Here is a 12,539-nt window from a genome sequence, read left to right on the forward strand (position 1 = left end):
ACTGACCACCTACCAATCCTCGACTTCGGTGATGTCATTTACAAAATAGCCTCCAAAACCCTACTCAATAAATTGGATGCAGTCTATCACAGTGCCATCCGTTTTGTCACCAAAGCCCCATATACTACCCACCACGCGACCTGCTGTAACCTCGTTGGCTGGCCCTCGCTTCATACTCGTCGCCAAACCACTGGCTCCAGGTCATCTACAAGACCCTGCTAGGTAAAGTCCCAATCTCAGCTCGCTGGTCACCATAGCAGCACCTACCTGTAGCATGCGCTCCAGCAGGTATATCTCTCTGGTCACCCCCAAACCAATTCTTCCTTTGGCCGCCTCTCCTTCCAGTTCTCTGCTGCCAATGACTGGAACAGAACAATCTCTGAAACTGGAACACTTATTCTCCTCACTAGCTTTAAGCACCAGCTGTCAGAGCAGCTCATAGATACTGCACTCCTGTACATAGCCCATCTATAATTTAGCCCAAACAACTACCTCTTTACCTACTGTATTATTTATTTATTTGTTTGCACCCCATTATTTCTATCTCTACTTTACACTTTCTTCCACTGCAAACCAACCATTCCGTGTTTTTTTACTTGCTATATTGTATTTACTTCGCACCATGGCCTTTTTTATATTTTATTTATTTATAATATTATTCACTTTATATATTTTGTTTGCCTTCACCTCCCTTATCTCACCTCACTTGCTCACATTGTATATAGACTTATTTTTCACTGTATTATTGACTGTATGTTTGTTTTACTCCATGTGTAACTATGTGTTGTTGTATGTGTCGAACTGCTTTGCTTTATCTTGGCCAGGTCGCAATTGTAAATGAGAACGTGTTCTCAATTTGACTACCTGGTTAAATAAAGGTGAAATAAATAAAATAAATAAATATTTCTGTATTTCATTTTAAATACATTTGCAAAAATGTCTAAAAACATGTTTCTAATTTGTCATTATTGGGTATTGTGTGTAAAAAAAAAAAAAAAAGAACAACGATTTAATCCATTTTAAATCCAGGCTTTAACACAACAAAATGTGGAATAAGTCGAGGGGTATGTACTTTCTGAAGGCACTGTATAACAGGATTGATTGCAATTTGGACATGTTATCACATCCCCTTTGTTCATCTCTATCTTTCTCTGTCATCCTGTATTCTCTCTAAATTCCATATTTTCTATTTCCTTTGTATAAGGTCCCCATTCCTTGACCATGTTCACTGACAGTGACAGATGGATTAGGTAACCTCAGTGTATCATTCTCACTCAGTGACCGGCCCAGTGGATACGGAACTCATACAGCATATGAGATCATTGCAGAGAGCCTGATATAGGCTACAGTTTGAGTTAGGGCCAACGTATGTGCTCTCTCTGAGCAAGTTTGAGCAGAATCTGTTACATTTTATGTTCTCCAGCATTCAGTTATGAGAAATGAGTTCAGAGTGAAGTAAACCATCTCTGCCAATGGTTGAGTGAATGACAGACTACGACTGTTCTCCATCTGTAAGCAAGAGCATGACCTCTCAACAGTGACCTCTCAAAGAGAGAGACCTCTCAAAGAGAGAGAGAGAGAGAGGCTATGACAATTTTTTTTAAACAATGTTTTGCCCTAGTTATTGTCTTTAACTGGGGCCCAGAGCTTTTCCAGCTCAGATCGTATGATCAGAAAAAAACTCAAGCCCCTAAAGATGACTGAGGCTTAAAACTAGAGTTCACTGCCCTCAGTGACGGACTTACCATTAGGCAGAAAAGGCAATTGCCTCACATCATCAAGAGGGCTCGTGAGCTGGGCATAAGAAAAAAATACTAGTAATTCATTTTTTTTTTTTTTTTTCTCCACTTGAGGCCCCCAACCCCTCCTCCCACGACAAACGACCCGTTGTCATGGGCTGCTCAGCTCATCGCTGTCATAACCCTTGGTTCAACAGGTTGGTTCAGCAGGTTGATTCAGCAGCCCAACCTACATGGGGAGGGAGAGAGGGTTTGCCTGGCCACTGTGCTAAAAAAAAATGAATTCATAGACCTGTTGTCTGAAAACTTCAAGAAAATAATTAGCGTGCATCAATGTGGCCGGAAGCTGTGCTTTGTTATGATTCTGAACGGTTAGATCCAGTAGCTAGCAGTAACGACAAAAACCTGCCATGCGGGGAATTGTAGGTGGCTCATTTCAGCTAGTTTTATCTTGTTCTTGATATCATGTCTTGTTTTGAGGTGTTTTGGCTGATTTCATGTCAATGCTAATATGGAGGAAAAAAATGATGCTGGAATTATTTTGGATGAACCGTGCAAACTTTTGGAAGTGATTTGTTTGACAATCAGATGAAAACATCATGACAGTTTGTGTTCATGGCACATTAAAAGGCAATACTTTTTTACAGTTAAATTCCATCTTTACTATAAAACACATAAAAACATTTGTGCACTGTCATCAGTCACCCTGACTCTGTTGCACACACGTATGCACACACACACACACACACACACACACACACACACACACACACACACACACACACACACACACACACACACACACACACCACACACACACACACACACACACACACACACACACACACACACACACACACACACTCAGAGGCATGGCATGGGGGGAGTGTGGCAAAGAGATAAGACTGAAGCAAGGCCTGATGTCCACAGAGACCTCTGAGGACCCAACTCATTTATTTAGGATGAATATCAGTGGGATAGAGAGTCGAGGGTGGGAGGAGATTTCATGCATGGTTTTGCTGTTCTTTGATAGTGGTCGTTGTCCATTGCCATTTGTTAATCATTGTGAGTTAGGGGTAGACTGTTGCTACCCACGATGTCTTGGTTTTCACAAACAAAAAGAGGGCAAAAAATATAAACTCATGTTAATGTTTTACTATCCTCTTATTTAGCATTGGGATTATATTCCTGAATTTATAAATCAGTAAATTAAATCACAAATTGGCAATCGGCAATCACTCACTACATACTACTGTTCATAACGTTTTGAAGGCTCTCCTGTCATGCTGGAAGGGAGGATACTGTGTTTACCATTAGATCACAAGGCCCTCTGTGGGTGGAAAAGGAGAGCTGCATGAAAACTGACTATTCAATTATCCAAATGTCAATGAATAGACTGCAAGGATGATCATAGACAGGAGAATATGAATATCACTATGATTCCCGCATATCTCCCACCCCCCACCCCCATTTCCCCCCCATCCCCACATTCCTTTTCCAGATTAGTACAGCAGCTGCCGGTTAGTTGTGGATTTTTCTATAACAAAGAAAGCACTGTAATAGTGGACCAGTCCTCTGATCCATCTAAGAGGTTTAAATACCTTATAAAGATCATCATGATAATTAATAGGCATGCTCTGGCCAATGATTAGTGTTGCTGTAGCTGATCAGTGGAGAAACATTACATTACAGGGTTGGAGTTAATTCCACAAATTCAATTTTAATTAAATTCCCTCTCCCTGTAAATTCCATTTAATTCAATTCAAATACCAGATCAGTCTTTGAATTTAGAGATATTTCAATTCCTCTCAATTCAAATGTTAGGTCAATTCCAAGAATTCAATTCCCACTTCAATATTATCCCCAACAATTCCACAAATTCCAATTCAATTCCCTTAGGCTTTCAGGTGGATCATGTCACTGGAGTACTAAGCTAACATATGGAATTGTTTTAAGATGATCATACTATGGATCATTTAGCTATTTTATTTGGAATGTTAGGACTCCTTTAGGTATAAAAATAAATTCCCCCCCAAATATTTGATAAAATATTGAATTTGGCCTTTACTACAATAGCCAATAGAATCACATGAATGTCAAAAAGAAATCATAAGGAATAAAGTTTTAAAGTGTCTGTCCTATATCTAGGAGATATAAGAAAGCTCAGGAAATATATTAGTTTTTTTGGACACATATTTAACCTCTTATTTTAGTTGGCACAGAACGACCTCCATACTTCCACTCGTTTGTATAGGGTACCTTCAGATGAGTCCCGTGACACTTGTGGGAGTCAAAACGGAGAACACCATTGTGTTGGTGAGGGTCTCTCCTTTCCATAATAGTGTGTGGGCCAAACCGTTCGGACACTACAGACATTTTTGTGACAAGACCGACTTTCGGGATGTCTCATGGTCTGACAAACACTGCTGTAGCTTGACCACCTTCCATCGCAGATGTGAAAGTCCGACATAGGCGGATGCAGTGAATTGAGCCTCAGCCCATGCAACAACGGATTTTGATGTTATTGTTTTATTATGGTACTTAAATTGACGGAAGGCATTGCTAGTGTCAAACGCATGCTCTTTGGCAATTTCGACATGTAAAAGCCAGCACCCTAGTATTTTCCAACCCAACCCTGGCACCATCTTATATCAGCCCCTGAGGGGTGGAAATATTTGAGGTGTGTTCATTAAAAATGTGTGCCAGTGTGCCTATTTCAAGCAGCGCTAGTGGTGATATTTAAGATTCACCAAAAGCTGGTATTTTATTATTATTATTTAAAGCTAGTCTTAGCGGTAATGCAATTGGTTATGCCATCGATTGGTTATGGCATCACACAGTAGCCTAATTAGTAACCTATAACCAATGATTTATTGCAATATCAGAGCAGCAAAACAGTCAACAGACATTCAAGTACATTTTTTCTTTATATTGTAAATGATTTTGTCCATGCAGCTTCTGTGAAAAGTTTGGACTCATAAGGCCTATATGCGATGCATATTGAATGAAAGGTGTCAGTGACTGTAGGGAGTCTGTTTAGGAACATCAAGTTATCACAATAGAATAAACTGGGTATTGTTTTTCCTTTAGAATTTAGTTTAAAAATTACATCTTCGACTTTCATCTGTTGGACCTAACTGTCAATCGATTGTAGGTTAGGCTATTTCCCTGCTCATTTGTTTACCTTTCACGTGGCAAAGTCACTAACAGGCCATACCAACAACGATGGTAGGCTAATCTTATTATAACGTTTGGGTAATCTGTAATTGTCCATGTCTCGAACATGCAGTGCATTCTCAATATGCGAATGCAATGTGTGTAGAGGAATTTTTCCATGTTAAAGCCAATAAATAATACAACATTGGCCAAAAAATTGTTTACAGTACGTATTTTGTGTAGATCGTTGACAAAAAATGACAATTAAATACATTTTAATCCCGCTTTGTAATACAACAAAATATGAAAAGGGTAAAGGGGTATGAATACATTCTGAAGGCACTGTATGTAACCATTGTGAAATGGCTAGCTAGTTAGCGGCGCGGGCTAGTTGCGTTTCAATCAGTGACATCACTCACTCTGAGACCTTGAAGTAGTTGTTTCCCTTGCTCTGCAAGTGGAGCGATAGGTAACGATGCTTCATAGGTGACTGTTGTCGTTGTGTGGAAAGAGTCCCTGGTTCGAGCCCATTTTGTAACAAGGGAGGGCTCCGTATAGCTCGGCATTGACATGATTGGTTGATGGTAGGTGGGGGCGGGAGGTCCAGTATAAACACAAACTCAGATCCTTGACAACTTCCTTCACAACAGTTCTGCGCTGCTCCGTGAAGTGCATGAAATATGAATGCCCTGACTTATGCAGAGGCCGTATCCCCATAAATGCTGCACGCCCAATGCAGATGTCGGATTTGACCATGCAGCACCTTTAAAGGTCATGTTGTCCAAAAATCAGGAAGTCACGCTCTGGCTCCTGGTGCCTGGTCTGACTAATTAATGCTGTGCTGCTTCCTTCTTTAGGCCGACCGGATATGACAGGCCTATTATGGTCATCTAGAGTCCAAGATCATTTACAAAACTGTCAAAGATCAAACAACCTTCCCAAATATGTACCAAGACGTTGTGCCATTGTCTTACAAATCCATGCCGCACTGCTCTCTTTTCTACTACACATGACAGTCCTATGGTGTTGAAGATGTTTGGGAAGAATCCTTTATATAACCTGGGTTTGCACTGCTACGGCACACACCAACACTCTTCCCAAGTAGCAAGCAGCTACTGAAGAAAAAAACAAACCAGCTCCATCATGCCTGTGAAACATCTGCTCTGATCTTGGGGATGTCCATGATCTCAAATGCTTCACCCGTCCCTGCATTCTGAAACGTGATCTGGTAAATCTCACTGATCTCTGATTCCTTTCAACTAACATTTTCATGTACGTTTTCCGGTCTCTGTCATGATAGCATCTTGAGTAGTTTGGAATTGTGTTACTAACTAAGATGAGGATGATGATGCTGTTGGGAAATCAATTAAAAACGAGCAGGACAGTAAATCGTTTTCTGAAATCATCGATTTCAAACTAATATAGTTACGTTACTGCAGCAGTTGTATATCTATCTATATAGCCTGTCATAAATTAAGTTAGTCCTAATGATGCCAAAATCTGTCTGTGTCTGTCTGTATATCTGTCACTCACACTCTAAGTCTTGCTCTGTGTTTTTTTATTAACCTGCCTGTCTTTGTCTTTCTCCAGGCTGTTTGGGCAGCCATGTGTTGAGGTCAACATAGCTCTGGTGAGTCAGATTAAAGCCTGGAGCCGCATGGCCGGCTGAGGTAAGAACCCTGCTTCTGTATAAATCAAACTTAACTTCACTGTGGAAGATCAGTTTTCGTAACATTTAAAAAAAAAAATTGAAATAGAGAGTGCTCTGACTGATATGAGAAAGGAGCTTTCTCCAAAACGTGAACCTGTTTTATCACCTCAGACACTGTAATATCCTTCCTTGCTAGTGGTGTAGGCATAGTGAAGGGTGCTATATGCTCTAATATCATAGCTGACAATTCCCCAACTGGTGCAGTTTATACCAATTTAAAACACAGCTGTAGCATTACAAGAAAGGTAATACACACTTTGCTCATTGCTGGTCTTTCTCTTTCCCTGTTCTAGCTGACATCAGCCTCTCCAGCAGAGATAACATCCAACCACACGTCTCCAGATAACCCCCAGGTTGAGAACCTTAGCTTTACCATGCCCTCTATCGAGGTAGCTATGGGCTGCTAGGTGTCAGTGAGTCAGACAATTATAGTTCATTCAATGTAAAAGGAAAAATATCACATCATCAACAGCAGCCCACATTTTTATTCTAAACAAGGACAAACCTTGGCTCGTCATAGTACCGCAGAGTCACGCTGTTGACACTGGCTCTTACAAACCATTTAATTATAAAATATGTTTCTTCTTATTAATGGATTAATAAAGAGTTATTAGTGTGATTTTCAACAGGGTTCGTCAAAAACTCTCTTGGTTTAGTCTTCTGGACAATGGAACCAACTACTGTAACCTCTACAACCTGCTGCAGGGTAAGACCTAGTTTTCTATTGTAGAGTAGTTCTCTACATTATTATTACATGCCACTGCTCATTAGGTCTTATAACCGGTACAGGGTCCGAAGAGTTTGGGGGGTACCTCCCCCCACAATGTTTGGGGTCAGAAAATAGAAAGTGACATATCATTTCAACGCTACAGCCCTTGTCTTTTTGGAAATCAAACTCAAATCTTACTGCAGGCAACGTCATAAGAATATTCCTGTAAGCCCCAAAATTACATTGCACAAGCCCTGCACATTTAAAATGGCTGTGTTCCTATGGGAATTTGTCCATGCTTAGAGCGTCACAATTAGGTAAAAATCCTTTTGGAACAGTAATTGGTGACATATTTCCCCCCCAACATTTAAACATTATGGAGCCTGCTGTATCTCAGGCTCTGTAATTGTCACATTGTTTCTGACACCTTTATCCACATTCTTACCTTTCTAACAGTACGTAGCATGTGTTTGTAGGGCTTAGAGTTTTGAAACCTAAATGTACTTTAGAGGGTAGTATACAATATTATGCATCGCTTAGAAAGTGCCACCAGAGGGCATCAGAGTTTAACAGGTTAAATATTTTCATGTCTGTTTCCTGTCTTTACAGGAAGTGGACTCCTCTTTGTTCCAGGCTATGTTGAGATTTAAAAAATAATGATAATAAATTAACTAGGCAAGTCAGTTAAGAACAAATTCTTATTTACAATGCCTGCCTAAGCGGGGACCGAGAGACTGACAAAAAGCTTATATCTCAAGGCCATCAGACTGTTAAACAGCCATCACTAACATTGAGTGGCTGTTGCCAACATATTGACTCATCTCTAGCCACATTAATAATGAAAAATTGATGTAATAAATGTATCACTAGCCACTTTAAACAATGCCACTTTATATAATGTTTACATACCCTACATTACTCATCTCATATGTATATACTGTACTCTATACCATCTACTGCATCTTGCCTATGCCGTTCGGCCATCGCTCATTCATATATTTTTATGTACATATTCTTATTCATTCCTTTACACTTCTGTGTATAAGGTAGTTGTTGTGAAATTGTTAGGTTAGATTACTTGTTAGATATTACTGCATGGTCGGAACTAGAAGCACAAGCATTTCGCTACACTCATCTGCTAACCATGTGTGTGTGACAAATAAAATGTGATTTGATTTACCCTGGCGACGCTGGGCCAATTGTGCACCACCCTATGGGACTCCCAATCATGGCCGGATGTGATTCAGCCTAGATTTGTAGTGATGCTTCTTGCACTGAGATGCAGTGCCTTAGACCGCTGCGCCACTTGATTGGTCCAATGATTGGTCCTGTCTTGGATACTCATTGGCCACCAGTAAATGTTTGACCAATGACATTGTGGGGCTGACATGTACCCGATAATTGTCTGTTGAGAAAGAGAGATGGACAATTTGGATATTTTGTGAATAAATATTTAACATTTTCCTCAAAGCAATACCATAAAATCTTTTTATTATTTTTATCAGGAGAGTTATATTAACCTACTATATATTGTACTATAATTATTTCATAAAATACTGTAGATTTATCAGACAGTTTCATCCTGAATGATTCTCTGATGGCCCTTAAATAGCTGTAGATCCCTACAGAAAGTTTATTTTACTGATCCACCTCTCTGAAGTGGTCAGAATATTCTCCATTCATACATAAAGTAGATAATCATTCACAAATTGGATGATATGCCAATTGAGGAGTCTGCATGTCTCACCTGGTATGACCATTTCCATGGAGTATTATCATGCACTATGTTGTGTGGTCAAGGGAAGAAACATCTGTGACATTAATAATGTGTCCCATGCAGAACAATAATGAATTGTTTCTGTGAAAATGTTATTATCCTCTTGTAAGTCTCTGTCCCATGATGCATGTCAAGTTACCCCAGCCGTTCTGGGAAGCTCAGGTTGAGCGCTTCAAGTTCCTTGATGTCCACATCCCCAACGAACTGTCATGGTCCAAACACACCAAGACAGTCTTGAAGAGGGCACGACAATGACTATTCCCCCTCAGAAGACTGAAGATTTGGCATGGGCCCTCTGATCCTCAAAAAGTTCTACAGCTGCACCATCGAGAGTATCCTGACTGGTTGCATCACCGCCTGGTATGGCAACTGCACGGCCTCCGACTGCAAGGCACTACAGAGTGCATACGGCCCAGTAAATCACTGGGGCCAAGGTTCCTGCCATCCAGGACCTATATACCAGGCGGTGTCAGAGGAAGGCCCTACAAATTGCCAAAGACTCCAGCCACCCTAGTCATAGACTGTTCTCTCGGCTACCGCACAGCAAGCGGTACTGAAGCACCAAGTCTAGGTCCAAAAAGCTTCTTAAAAGCATCTACCCCCAAGCCAAAATACTCCAGAACAACTAACTAAATGGCTACCCTACATGCACATACTACCTGAATCACCTCGACTAACCTGTGCCCCTGCACATTGACTCTGTACATAGCCCCGTTACTGTTTTTTATTGTTGCTCTTTCATTTTATTATTTTTCAATGTTCTTATTTTTTTCATTTTTATTTGTATTTATTTATTGTTTACTTTATTTAGTAAATACTTTATTAACACTTGGTTTTTTCTTAACTCCTTTGTTGGTAATGGGCTTGTAAGTAAGCTTTTCACTGAAAGGTCTACATTTGTTGTATTCGGCGCATGTGACAAACACAATTTTATTTGATTAATCTGCTACCTGTCACTGTTAATCAAAGATGTGGTACCTACCGTGGTGCTGCAGTACTACTGTAACTCTCCTGGATAATACATATTTCAAACCTTCACCATCTTTGACCTTATCTTCATTAGCATATGTTTTTTCTGTAATCATCCCATCACACGTCACACTGCTTTCACAGTGTGTTTTTAGTATTTTTGTTTTGTTGAATGTCATTAATTGTCAAGGACAAAACAGATGGATATGAATATATGGGTCTGTGCTGTGGGAGTGTGCGCCCCCCTTCTCTCTCTCTCTTTCCAAAAATGTCACGTCTCTTGTATCGACTGCTGTGTAATGGCCTCTTCCCACTTCCATTAATAGCACTCCAAATTATCCGTAATGGCTTAACAGCATGTGTCAAAGCAGCAGAGAGAGAGGCACTCAAGAGCCTGGTAAAGGCATCACTTATCTACTTCCAGAGGACAGACAGAGCTGGTTACTATGCCAGACAGTTTTAACATTTAATGCTCCTGGTTTTTATGATATTCCCTTTTGCCCTTAGTGGAGAAGATCTCATGTTAGTTGACTATAAAATTATAGGGTTTTGGCTTGTTATGGCATTGATGCTGATCCTTTGTACGCACAGATGGAATTCTCTATACAATCCGAAATTATTAGATGGCAAAGCCTTTTTTAAGCGTATTCATCCTTTTGGTTTAGCCTTTTTTCTAATTTTCTCTTTCGATCTCTTTGCTTTCAAACTTCAATCATCACTTCTGTTGGCGATGATACTACTACCACTGTATTTCATTTGATGATAACTTATAAATAGAATTGTCTTAGATTTAAACACTTAAAAGGAAAATAACATTTACATGAATAACGTGACTGTAATGTACAATGACAAAAACAACCAACAACAAACAAAGCATGATGCCCAAAAAGCTGCACTGCATTTTAAAATACACTTTATTGACAGACTTTATCTTGCCCTCAGAACAGTGCAACGAGACTGAGGTGCTGATGAGCACAGAGGAATAAATACAGCAATACAGTACTGACTGAACTGAACTAGCCTGACTGGCTCTGCTTCAGAGTTGGGTTCCATTTCAATTCAATTCAGTCAATTCAGGAAGTACACCAACTGAATTCCAAATCCTTGTTAGGGAAAATTTGAATTTCAGCATACTTCACGAATTGACATGGAATACTAAGCTACTAAGCCATATGGAATTGTTTTAAGAAAGTCATACCAAACATAATTTTTCTATTTGATTTTTAATTTTAAGACCCCTTGTATAAATCATATTTTTTTGTTTTTTATGACCATTTTTATTTGGTCTTACTACTATTAGCCTATCCAAACGTATTGAATAACAGATTCACATTGAACAACCGAGTCCCCCCAAAAAATCTAAAGGAAGTTTGTTCTGAAGCGTCTGTCTGATATCTGAGAGATATAAAAAAARATCAGATAACATTTGTTATTTTTTTGTTATGTATCTAACCCCAATCTCCAGATACACTTCCATTCATTTTTTCGAACTGGTACCTGGGGACCTTCAGGACGAGTCTTGTGAGGCCTGTGGGAGTTCTAGAGCAACAACCGACATGTACCTGTTTGTGAGAGTCTCACATTTCCATAGAGTTTTGTAGGCCAAACTGTTCGATCTTACAGACGATTTTGTGAGAAGACCGATTTTCGGGATGTCTCATGGTCTGCCAAAAACCGCTCTTGCTCTGTTACTTTTCAGCGGAAGTGCGAAATTAGATTTCTACGGGGGCGCGGACATCGACTCTAGATTAAATGATCCATGGAGAACAACAATGAAAAATGAATGACTTGATAAGAACCCTTTAGTTATATGATTTCTACGGGTTACGATACAGTGTCTAGTGAAAGTCTACACACCCCTAGCACAGTTTTCACATTTCTCTGCCTTAAATTTAAATCATATTTTTTGTTTTGAAAGCACTGAGGTCGGAAGTCTGAGATTTCTGAGTTCCCAGTTCCGAGTTCCCAGTTGTTTTAAACGTGGGAACAGTTGTCTTGAAAGCACCATAAATCTCATGGTACCCTTCGCCAGCTCATATCTGTGTGAAGCTGGATTCAGTGCTCTCATCTGCATTAAAACCAAATATCGATCCAGGTTGGAAGTGACAGCAGAGATGAGGTGTGCACTGTCGACCATGCCCCCTGAATTTAAGAACCTCCAACCATTAGTGGTGGCGAGATTAGGTCAATTATGTCTGACTAATTTGCAATTGATTGTCATAGACCCACATTAAAATGATGTGATGGTGAGTTAAGAAGACAATCAGAAATACTGTTAGAATGTTTTTCAATTGACTGCCATAGCCCCAAATAAAAACGTTTACATTGGCTTTTAATTTTCAGATATCAAAATGGTGTCGTGGGGCAAACATGTTTGGGAATCTCTTTTTTAGGGCAACATACACTGAGTGTACAAAACATTAAGGACAGCTTCCAATTCACCGGGGCATGGACTCTACAAGGTGTCGAAAGCATTCG

The sequence above is a fragment of the Salvelinus sp. IW2-2015 genome, linkage group LG19, assembly GCF_002910315.2.
Source record: "Salvelinus sp. IW2-2015 linkage group LG19, ASM291031v2, whole genome shotgun sequence".
NCBI classification, from domain to species: domain Eukaryota; kingdom Metazoa; phylum Chordata; class Actinopteri; order Salmoniformes; family Salmonidae; genus Salvelinus; species Salvelinus sp. IW2-2015.